Genomic DNA, 12,993 nt, shown 5'->3' with positions numbered 1-12,993 from the left:
CTTACATATTTTTTCCTTTAGTTTATGAATGGGAGGAAGGTTTAATATTCATATCTTAAGAGATGCTTACTTTCTTTTCCACATTGCAAGTTTTAGTGATTAATACTCACAAATGTGTATTATTTACTTAATGGCTTGTCAAAACAGATTGTTTTGTGTTGCTTTTTTTTTTTCTCATGCTAGGATGAAGTGTTAGTAATGGAGTTTATTTTTTACATCTGTTTTATATATCATTACAGTTTTGAGGGGAGCTTTCTGTTAAATGTTCATGTGAAAAGCATATTATACTATAGATGATAAAAATTATAGTGTTTATTTATTTATTTTTTTTAATGCAATGAAATGGAGGGAACATTTAATTGTATATGAATATATTGAATTTATTACCTATTCTTTCCCTAACCTTGAGACAGCAGTAGCTAGCTGCTAGTATTAAAGGTACTAATGATTCATCATCTGCCTAAGAAAGACTAACTAATTAGTCATTTAATTGACTAACCTATGATCCACTTTACTAATGAGGTTAGTAGAAGCAGTGAACAGTACGAAGGCATTAGTCATATATATTTGAGTAAGACCATACTCAGGTTGAGTGCTCAGTTAGTCACAAATTGACTAACATTATGTTAGTCACTGTGACTAATGCTGCCACTCGTTCTAGACCCCATGGGTTTTACTAAGAAAAGTTAGTCAGCACACGACTAACTTTGGTTTTGTGTGACATAAAGGTACTAGGCCTTGCTGGCGCGCGAGAGTGTAAGAAAGGCAGGAAAAGTGAGTGGCGAGTGTGTGGGGCGACACTGTACCCTCCCCACGGTTTTGGAGGACAAAGTGAAAGATGGAGGCGGAAGGAAGGGCCAGTGAGCTGCGTATGCTTGACCTCTGAGTGGACGTAGGGAAAAAAAAAATGACACGTTTCGGAAATAACTTGTATCATAAGGAGAGAACGTGCATCCCGTTAAGCAGCCGCGCATTGCAAGGCCACGAGAGTACGTGGTATGATCGCAAGTGACACGTTCGGAAATCAGCGTTTAATTGCGTGTGTCTTAATAGAAAAAAATAGCTGATTTCCAAATTATACATCAAAGTATGACCTCGTCTAGTTCAGGAGAGTCCTTCGTATAAATGCACTGGTGTGTGTATGTGTGTGTGAGTGTTATTGCTAGTTACCTCTCTCTCTCTCTCTCTCTCTCTCTCTCTCTCTCTGTCAGTAGTTGCACAGGTCTTCAAGGGTATTTTTACGGTTTTAGCGACAGATTAACAACATTTCTACATTAATAACAGGAGAAACACCATTGAAAACCCTGATAATCATCTTTTATACCTTTGAAAAACAGTCGTGAGGAGAGAGAGAGAGAGAGGGGGAGAGTAGGAGCATTTCAGTTGAGCCTATTCTGCCCTGGTTCGTGTTTGCTGCGGTGACACGGTGCCGCACTGAGTGAAGATTGCGTTCTTAATCACTTATCGGGGGTGGAGTGGGGAAAGGAGAGTCAGGAAGTGAGGATATTTATATTATTTGACATATTATTTGATAGCATGTCAACTTTTGTGTGTGTGTGTGTGTGTGTGTGTGTGTGTGGGTGGGTGTTGGATCAGTGACAGGTGGCGCTGGGGAGTTACCACGGCGAGCGGCTGGCTGGCTGCAGTGTTTTGGTCAGCACTGGTCAATCTTGCCCTATACGCTCTATTAACCAGTGTTTCCGTCTTCCCGACACCTTCTTCCTGCACCAAGCACCGTCAAGCATCACCAGAGAGGCACGAGTACGTAAGGTGAGTCCAGCGGGGCCAGTCTCTCCTCAGTCAGCCTTACTGCCTTCACAACACCCTAATCCTCCCTGTAGTGTCTTGTATTCGTTTATTTAGGATTCATTATTCGTTATTTAGTTTTTTTAGGGGTTAATTATTTATATTTAGGTTTTGTTTACGTCTGAGTCTGGAAAGAGTTGGAAATTTATTCAAATATTTAATGTTCCCCAATATGTAAACAAGCCGTCAGCTGTATTATTAGCCATTATTTGTCTCCTCTCTCACTTATTGTAAGCCTAACATATCACAAGATGGATCCACATGTCTAGCCTTCATATCCGCTGGTCAGATATATCCGTCATTGCCTGGTTTTGGTGTTATATAGGAATAAATAAAGCAACATGGCCGCCGGCGCCCCCACTGAGGTCGCCCCCGAGGGCCGCCATGATGGACTGGCACCTGTTCCGGCTTGTTGGTTCCAATATTTTTTTTTATTTTTCTGAATTAATTTATTTGGCTTGTATAGTAAGATTTTATGGTTTCTAAAAATATTTCGTTGCTTTTGAAGTGTTTTTCTTGCTTCAGTTAAGTAAATGTGCTGAATTTGGTGTTGTTTTTTATGTAAATAAGGGGCAGTTTGTACGGTGAAATTTACCCAGCCTGGTTTTTGGCTTTTTTATTTGAGGCTTTAATGAAGATTTTATTGCTTCAAAAAATCGTTTATGATTTTTAAAGTATGTTGCGTTTCTGTTGAGTTAAGTATGTGGAATTTGAATAGGCTTATTATCCTGTTGAAAGTGGTGATTTTGTCATTTTTTAGCTTCTTTATTTTTTTATTGTAGCTTGCAACTAAGTGTGCATTATTTTAAAAAAATAGTTCAGATTTTTTAAAATGCTTTTTTACCAGTGTAAAGTGGAATAGGTGGACTTTTCAGTGTTTTTAATGGTGTCAAAATTTCCAACACTTTTTCCATATTTCGCATAATATTACTTTATAACTACTGAGACTGGAGGTGTTTTGATATTGTGAATATTAATTAAAGTAATTGTCAAGTCAGAATATATAATGCATTCGAGCCTAGCTTCATTTTTTCTATGGGTCAATTTCAAAATTAAATACGTTACGTACGTATGGCAGCGGGGCGCCGGCACCTCGCCTGTGACGTCATCAAGGATTCGGGACTCGGTCTGCTCCAGTGTCTTCTCAATATTTACCGTAATTTCCAGTGTTTTCCAAGTGTTTCTAGCTGTTTCTAAAGTCAGGCGTGTAGATAGTTGTAGTAGAAGGAAGAAAATAAGAGAAATGAAAGAGGAGAAGGAAGAAACAAAAAGAAATGGAGGAGGAGGCAAAACAGGTAAACAATATTTAGCTTAGTTTCCCTTGCTGCGCTGCAGTTCTCTGTAATATTTGGTGTGTTTTGGGTGTTTTACGTGTTTAGGATGTATGTAGGAATATTGTGGGGTGTTTAGAGTGTGTTTTGGTGGTGTTTAGGTGTGTTTTGGGTGTATATTTGGTGTTATCGTTGTGTTTTGGGTGAATTTTGGGTGTTTTAAATGTGGTTTAGGATGTTTTTAGTTATATTGTAAGTGGTTTGAGTCGTGTGGGGTGTTTTGAGTATATTGTGGAATGTTTTTGTGTGTTATGGGTGTGTTTGGGGGTATATTGAGGTGTAGTAAGTTTGTTTTAGGTTTATTTTCTGTTTTAAGTGTTTTGGTGAGTTTGGGTAAGTGTGTCGGGTCTTTTGAGGTGTATTTGATTGTGTGCAAGTAGTTTTGGGTCTTTAAGGGTGTGTTTGTGGCGTGTTTGTGGTGTTGAGTGGTGCTTTAAGTGTGTTTTGGATGTTTTGATGTGTTTTGGGTGTGTTTGATGAGTTTTGGGGTGTTGTAGTGTATTTTGGGTGTTTTAAATCTTTTGAGTGTGTTTGGATGAGTTTTAAGTATATTGGGGTGCTTTGAGTGTGTTTTGGATAAATTCAGCGTGGTTGGGGTGGGTTATTTGGATATTTTTAGATGTTACGGGGTGTTTTGAGTGAATATTCAATATTTGGTTGTGTTTAGGTGAGTGTAGTGGGCATTTTGGGGTGTTGTGATGTGTTTTGGTTGTGTTTTGGATGTTTTGAGTGTATTTTGAGTGTGTTTTGGTAAGTTTTGTTGCATGTAGGGATGTTGAGTGTTATATATATATATATATATATATATATATATATATATATATATATATATATATATATATATATATATATATATATATATATATATATATATATATATATATATATATATATACATATATATAATGGGAAGGCAATGAGAAGAGGGACAAAAGAACATGGGATGCACCGTCTGTGTTCATACCGGGATCTGATGTCAGTTCTTGTGAAGGGCCAGAATGCATATTTCTGAAGTCTGGAAGGAGTTGTCCACCAGCCTGTATGGACACAAGGCTGTAGCTCCAAAACTAACTGTAGGATTCTCTCTAAAATAGTCTCATTGAGATTCTCGCACAAAATTACCTATTCGTAACTTAATCTAACCTAACCTAACCGCTACAAGAGTAAATGAGCCGAAACATTACCAGACTTCGGGAATATGCCTCCAGAGGGATACGGGTTAAGGTCGCTTCACACACATCAGTGCCGTATTCGTTCCGTGCTGTTCAGTGCTTCAGTGTCAGTAAAAAAAAATTCATCATTTTGGAATTCAGCAGAAGCATTTACACACGTCCGGCGAAGTACCGTGTTTTGACTGAAGTGATTGTTACGTCTCCATTCCATGAAATGGAATATCGTTGTCACTGGTATTTTAAAAATTTTCACGGATGTCGGACAAGTGTTTGAAATAAAATAGAAGAAATTGAAATGGTGATAAATACTCATTTTAATTGATGTAATTAATCACATTGTACATTATACTTACCAGAACACACCACATCACACCACACCACATCATAACACACCACACCATACCACACCACACCACACATCACTGAGCAATGTCATCAAACAGTTTTTGGACATTCTTAAGTACTGGAAAATTTTTGTTTCATCATTAATTAATTCCTCGTACAGAGTAGCAAAATCTCATTCAGTTTCTCTTTTTCTTCCACGTTTCATGTACCCACTTTTCTTTTCTTTATTTTTTGTTAAGAAAGCATCTTGCTCTTCATCAAGAATCATGACAATCATAGCTAACTCCACATCTGAAAGGATATTTGTGCATAGACGTCACGAAAGCGACATGGATATCACTGACACTATACGATACTAATACAGCACTGATAGGTGTGAAACCACCTTTGAGTGTACTATTCAGATAGTGTACCCACTATCTGCCAATTTCACTGGGACAAAAGCACAATTAGGTGATTGTTAAGAAGAAGAACAATAATAATAATAATAATAATAATAATAATAATAATAATAATAATAATAATATAATAAAAGGAGTTAAGCCATCTATATAGTTAGCTAGATTGATATCATTATTATTGTTATCATCATTATTACATATCAAGGTATTGTGACATTATTATTAATAATAATATGTTATTATTATTATTATTATTATTATTATTATTATTATTATTATTATTATTATTATTATTGTTATTATTATTATCATTATCATATTTCAGCTATCCAACATCAGAACAGTATATGAATATGGCAAATGCTGTTTTGACATCATTTCCTGCCATCCTGAGAAACAGTGATCTCGAGGAGCATGAATTGCAGCTGCAATGGAAATTGCGCACCCAGCGCAAGTTTCAGAATTCAAGAAAGAGGTAGGATTCCAAAGTGACTGAGGTGACGTCAAGGAAAAAGAAGATCCCTTGCATAGCGCCAAAAGAGACTACGTGTCTACTGATGTATGGAGTAAAGGCTTACCTTCCACCAAGGCCCCATTCAGAAGATGATGAGTCATTAGAGAGACATAGACAGTGGCTTGCTCTACATTGGATGAAGAAAGATCCCGAGTTAGATAAGGTATGTGATATTTGTACGCTTGATTTATCTTTTTTATATTTCAGAGACTTCTTTACTGGTGTTGTTTAAAAATACCTCCTCTTATGTAAGCAATTTCAATGGTACTGGTGGATAGCCACTGAAAAATGATGCTTATATATATATATATATATATATATATATATATATATATATATATGAGGGAGAGAGGGAGGCTGGCGGGACAGTCAACTTATGAAAACTAATTTTACTTTAATGATTTTCCTCAGGCTGAACGCCTCATGCAGTTGACACTCTCTGAGAGACACAAAAAAATAATCAAGGGGAACATTCTTGTAGCAGAAATCCTGAACTTGTACCCATGGATTCAGACTTTTGATGGCATAAGTGTGTATATATGTACACTTTATGGATTTTGCTACATATTGCTACTAATTGTCAACTTTATTTGTAGGGCTATAATGTATATAGCTATTTATATTTTATAGTAGGTAATTGATATTTAACTACTGGTACTTCCATTCTCCCTCTCAGGCTCAAAGGCCTCAGTGACGGGAGATAAGCACTCATAACAATTAGGTGATTGTTAAGAAGAAGAACAATAATAATGATAATAATAATAATAATAATAATAATAATAATATAATAAAAGGAGTTAAGCCATCTATATAGTTAGCTAGATTGATATCATTATTATTGTTATCATCATTATTACATATCAAGGTATTGTGACATTATTATTAATAATATGTTGTTATTATTATTATTATTATTATTATTATTATTGTTATTATTATTATTGTTATTATTATTATCATTATCATATTTCAGCTATCCAACATCAGAACAGTATATGAATATGGCAAATGCTGTTTTGACATCATTTCCTGCCATCCTGAGAAACAGTGATCTCGAGGAGCATGAATTGCAGCTGCAATGGAAATTGCGCATCCAGCGCAAGTTTCAGAATTCAAGAAAGAGGCAGGATTCCAAAGTGACTCAGGTGACGTCAAGGAAAAAGAAGATCCCTTGCATAGCGCCAAAAGAGACTACGTGTCTACTGATGTATGGAGTAAAGGCTTACCTTCCACCAAGGCCCCATTCAGAAGATGATGAGTCATTAGAGAGACATAGACAGTGGCTTGCTCTACATTGGATGAAGAAAGATCCCGAGTTAGATAAGGTATGTGATATTTGTACGCTTGATTTATCTTTTTTATATTTCAGAGACTTCTTTACTGGTGTTGTTTAAAAATACCTCCTCTTATGTAAGCAATTTCAATGGTACTGGTGGATAGCCACTGAAAAATGATGCTTATATATATATATATATATATATATATATATATATATATATATATATATATATATATATATATATATATGAGGGAGAGAGGGAGGCTGGCGGGACAGTCAACTTATGAAAACTAATTTTACTTTAATGATTTTACTCAGGCTGAACGCCTCATGCAGTTGACACTCTCTGAGAGACACAAAAAAATAATCAAGGGGAACATTCTTTTAGCACAAATCCTGAACTTGTACCCGTGGATTCAGACTTTTGATGGCATAAGTGTGTACACTTTATGGATTTTGCTACATATTGCTACTAATTGTCAACTTTATTTGTAGGGCTATAATGTATATAGCTATTTATATTTTATAGTAGGTAATTGATATTTAACTACTGGTACTTCCATTCTCCCTCTCAGGCTCAAAGGCCTCAGTGACGGGAGATAAGCACTCATAACAATTAGGTGATTGTTAAGAAGAAGAACAATAATAATAATAATAATAATAATAATAATAATAATAATAATAATAATTTATAATAAAAGGAGTTAAGCCATCTATATAGTTAGCTAGATTGATATCATTATTATTGTTATCATCATTATTACATATCAAGGTATTGTGACATTATTATTAATAATATGTTGTTGTTATTATTATTATTATTATTATTATTATTATTATTATTATTATTATTATTATTATTATTATTATTATTGTTATTATTATTATCATTATCATATTTCAGCTATCCAACATCAGAACAGTATATGAATATGGCAAATGCTGTTTTGACATCATTTCCTGCCATCCTGAGAAACAGTGATCTCGAGGAGCATGAATTGCAGCTGCAATGGAAATTGCGCATCCAGCGCAAGTTTCAGAATTCAAGAAAGAGGCAGGATTCCAAAGTGACTCAGGTGACGTCAAGGAAAAAGAAGATCCCTTGCATAGCGCCAAAAGAGACTACGTGTCTACTGATGTATGGAGTAAAGGCTTACCTTCCACCAAGGCCCCATTCAGAAGATGATGAGTCATTAGAGAGACATAGACAGTGGCTTGCTCTACATTGGATGAAGAAAGATCCCGAGTTAGATAAGGTATGTGATATTTGTACGCTTGATTTATCTTTTTTATATTTCAGAGACTTCTTTACTGGTGTTGTTTTAAAATACCTGCTCTTATGTAAGCAATTTCAATGGTACTGGTGGATAGCCACTGAAAAATGATGCTTGTATATATATATATATATATATATATATATATATATATATATATATATATATATATATATATATATATATATATGAGGCGCGTGGTGACATAAGTGCCAAAGCGCCACCAAGATGGAAAATCACTTTTTTGCTCCATTCCCATCTCCAAACCCTCTACTTTTCAACTGCGTAATCGGCAGTTCAAACCGACAACTGCAATATGGTGGAAAATCCCACTAAAGAGAAGGGTATGTCGCCCGTAGCTTTGCCCGGTTTGGTGGGACCCCTCACGGTCTAGACTAGCGTTCAAAGCGCCATTTTTACTCTTGTCCCACGTTGAAACCTGTTCGTTATCTCCAGTCTAGCTCCCGAGTTTGAAACAGGCGTCCAAAGCGCCATTCGACCATAAGGTCGAGAATCAGGGGGAAGAAAAAGGTAAATTAGCCTTAAGCACCTCTGTTCTGTCGCGACCCCACGGGATGAGGCTGTGTTTAAAGCGCCAATGTTGTGTTTGTGGTGGCGGGAGCGGCGGCGACCAATGGGAACCGCTCTACCGCGCCGCCTGGGCAAAATTGGGCCAATGAGAACGCGCCATTCTTCCCGCTACCCCTCCCTGCCGAGCCCGGGGAAGCCAGTGTTCATCCTGCAACTACCCCAGAAGTACCCCACAATACGTCGACTTCAGCCTGGCAAACTGCAACACCTGCAACAGCTGCTTGAGTTCATCCCAAATGTCAACCAGCCATACCTTCAGTTCATCATCAGGAAGCAGCAGGAACTGGATAATACTGAAGAAGATGACAGCACTGAGGACGAGGATGAGGACCACCTAGAGTACGACAGTGACAGTGAGGACATTGTAGATGACCCCCAGCCGCTACAGGACGAGGACAACACTGGTGAGTGAGGACGAGTCAGATGACTCGCATCTCTCACAACGTAAGCTTTCATTTAAGACCAAAATGAGCTTTCTATCTTAATCCGTTACGGAGTTATCGCATTCTGAAAGTCGCAAAACTTTGACCGCGTTTTTCTCAGTTTTTTATATTTGGCGCTTTGGCACTTACGTCACCACGCGCCTCATATATATATATATATATATATATATATATGAGGGAGAGAGGGAGGCTGGCGGGACAGTCAACTTATGAAAACTAATTTTACTTTAATGATTTTCCTCAGACTGAACGCCTCATGCAGTTGACACTCTCTGAGAGACACAAAAAAATAATCAAGGGGAACATTCTTGTAGCAGAAATCCTGAACTTGTACCCGTGGATTCAGACTTTTGATGGCATAAGTGTGTATATATGTACACTTTATGGATTTTGCTACATATTGTTACTAATTGTCAACTTTATTTGTAGGGCTATAATGTATATAGCTATTTATATTTTATAGTAGGTAATTGATATTTAACTACTGGTACTTCTATTCTCCCTCTCAGGCTCAAAGGCCTCAGTGACGGGAGATAAGCACTCATAACTAAGTACAGTTATTGCAGATGCTCATCTCTGTAACCTTCACTTATAATTATTTGATGCTTATATCTTTACAGATAATCAAGGAGTTCCTGAGATTAGAACCACAAGCGGATGAACCAGACCCAAGAGTAGCAGTTTTGAAAGGGCTGGAGAAATATAGGCTCCCAATAATTGCCATTCTCAAAAAAAGAAAAGCAGTTCCTCTGTATATAGAAACCTTACTTGAACTCTATGACCACGATGAAAGTCAATGCGAGTAATGTTTAGTTCAATTTGTTCATTTCAGTAGCTGGTAGCAATTTAATATATGTATCTTTTCATTATTAGCAATGCATCTTTCACTTTTATAAGCCTAGTATTCATGAAACTATGCTGCATGCAAAAACCAAACATTGTATTAAGCATGACCTATCTAACTGTAATGCTTGCACCAATTTCTATAAAGGTACTAATTTAATTGTTAAATTCCTGCTCTTCTATCAATTTTTTTGGCTGAGTGCTACGGCTAAATAATTGTTTGCAGCATAAGTGATGTTAAAGATTTTAATAGGTGTAAAGCATCTCTCTCTCTCTCTCTCTCTCTCTCTCTCTCTCTCTCTCTCTCTCTCTCTCTCTCTCTCTCTCTCTCTCTCTCGTAAAGAAAGACATTATTTCTAGTGTAAATAAACCCAATAGGCTGTCCAATTTGAAATTTAAAATGTAAATATCATCAATCTTTTTAGAAATGTTAGCTGCATCCTCTTCCCTTGCAGTCCAATAAGACAGGTCACTAATTTGTGTGGAGATAGAATTCTTGGAGTCACCTTTGCCGGCAGTAGTGCAAGTGCAAACAGTCTGATAAAGGTTTCTTCCATGGTTGTGATGAAATTCAGGACTTCTCACACTGTTTTGGTGGATATGATGAGAAGAATCGGGAGTTCGGGACATCAGTGCGTTATGTCGGGGCATGTAGGTTCGGCTGGGGTTTTCTTTCTTTCTTTTTTTTTTTTCGATCAGTACTCATCATATTCTTACGAGGACTTGCTAGACAAAGCATTATTGCATTATGATATTACCCAAATAGTGTCTCAAGTAAAAAACATAACCGCATACTCGTACAAAAGATTTGCTGCTGTGACACAAACGACAAAAATCATTAGTATACTGGTCGTTCTGAGCATTCAATCAAAATGCTTGTCATTCATATAATTAGTAGAACCATCGAGGAGCTTTATTTTTGTTAATTCTTATGTGATAAAGCAATAATTACAGGAGAATTTTAAAAGATTGGTACTCAAATTAGTGGACTGTCCTATTGGATGTGACCATGTCTTCACTTTTTCCTTACACAGTTAATTTTCTTTTGTTTATTTGATTTACTTATTATCATATTTATTTATATATTTATTTATTTGCACCAGATGCTTGCTTAGTTATATTGGGGTTACTTCACCTGCTTGGAGAAAGGAAAGACTCCATTTTTACTAAGGTTAAATTTCAGTACCTTTGATTTTAGAGTGGTGTGTATATATTGAAATTTCTGAATATATTATCACCTTAAGATATACATCTACATATAAATTTTATTTTAATGTCAAAATGTTATTAATGTTTACACTATTATTTCTTCCTTAAGGTACCAGAAGAAGAACTAAGAACAGGGCAGTCTAGTGTGTATTTGATGGTGCACCTGTAGCTGAACCAACATGTATTTCTATGGCTGTAGTCTCATTGGTAGCAGGGCTTTGTGTTTAATATTGAACACCCAAAAAATTGTGAACATTTCCTCCGTTTCACAACATAGGTATCAAGTATGACAAAGGTAACACTTCAAAAACAAGATCTCTACTTGTAAAACTCAATGAAGTAAAGACAGAATTGAGCTACAAAAATGCATAAATCTACTTCCAAATATATTCAACTCCACACATAATGCCTCTCTCTCTCTCTCTCTCTCTCTCTCTCTCTCTCTCTCTCTCTCTCTCTCTCTCTCTCTCTCTCTCTCTCTCTCTCTCTCTCTCTCTCTCTCTCTCTCTCTCTCTCTCTCTCTCTCTCTCTCTCTCTCTCTCTCTCTCTCTCTCTGTCACACACACACACACACACACACACACTAGTCAATTACTAGTTAAAGATTAATCAGTGAAATAAATACATAACATCATGTTAATAAGTTTTCTAAAAGGAAAAGGAAATACTTGTACTTCTCCTTCCCCCCAACCCAGTATTCATGAAATCTTACTGAATTGTTCATATGTTTTATATATATAATATATATATATATATATTATATATATATATATATATATATATATATATATATATATATATATATATATATATATATATATATATATATATATATATATATATATATATATATATATATATATAATGAATGGAGAGTAGACTCTCTCTCTCTCTCTCTCTCTCTCTCTCTCTCTCTCTCTCTCTCTCTCTCTCTCTCTCTCTCTCTCTCTCTCTCTCTCTCTCTCTCTCTCTCTCTCTCTCTCTCTCTCTCTCTCTCCAAATTGGGAAGTATTCTTCATGTACCATATGATGCATATATTTTTTTTTATATGCATTTTTTACCTTTTTTTTTTTTATTTCTCTATGTTATTGCAAATGATACATGAAGCTTCTTTATTACTGTTCTGAGCATTTCTGTAGATTTGTTTAGTTAGTATATCCCTTAGAAATACTCATTTTTTTTTTTTTGTGTGGCTTTAAAGGATTAATGGTGACATATGGATATGATCTGGGTTAAAAGCTTGTACAAATAAGGTTAAATGTCTATTTTTGCACTGGTTGTTTCCCTAAGTTTCTTAAAAGTACTGTGATATAATGATTAGCAGTGGACTAATTAATTATTCTTTACAGGGTCTGTAACTCCTTACATTTAATTTATGTTAACTTTACTTACATATTTTTTCCTTTAGTTTATGAATGGGAGGAAGGTTTAATATTCATATCTTAAGAGATGCTTACTTTCTTTTCCACATTGCAAGTTTTAGTGATTAATACTCACAAATGTGTATTATTTACTTAATGGCTTGTCAAAACAGATTGTTTTGTGTTGCTTTTTTTTTTCTCATGCTAGGATGAAGTGTTAGTAATGGAGTTTATTTTTTACATCTGTTTTATATATCATTACAGTTTTGAGGGGAGCTTTCTGTTAAATGTTCATGTGAAAAGCATATTATACTATAGATGATAAAAATTATAGTGTTTATTTATTTTTTTTTTAATGCAATGAAATGGAGGGAACATTTAATTGTATATGAATATATTGAATTTATTACCTATTCTTTCCCT

The 12,993-nt window shown here is 35.6% G+C and overlaps 1 long non-coding RNA gene across 1 annotated transcript; it reads left to right on the top strand.

The window, feature by feature from the left end:
• Positions 1–1,351: 1,351 nt before the first annotated feature.
• Positions 1,352–11,684, top strand: LOC135108494 (uncharacterized). Its single transcript, XR_010272302.1, has 6 exons — positions 1,352–1,770; positions 5,381–5,732; positions 6,543–6,894; positions 7,753–8,104; positions 9,777–11,170; positions 11,318–11,684. It is a non-coding gene; the product is annotated as an uncharacterized LOC135108494 (long non-coding RNA).
• Positions 11,685–12,993: the final 1,309 nt, after the last annotated feature.

Source organism: Scylla paramamosain, chromosome 17 (genome assembly GCF_035594125.1).
Source record: "Scylla paramamosain isolate STU-SP2022 chromosome 17, ASM3559412v1, whole genome shotgun sequence".
NCBI lineage: Eukaryota > Metazoa > Arthropoda > Malacostraca > Decapoda > Portunidae > Scylla > Scylla paramamosain.
Note: the sequence above shows the minus strand (reverse complement) of the source record. Positions and strands in the feature narration are given on the sequence as shown.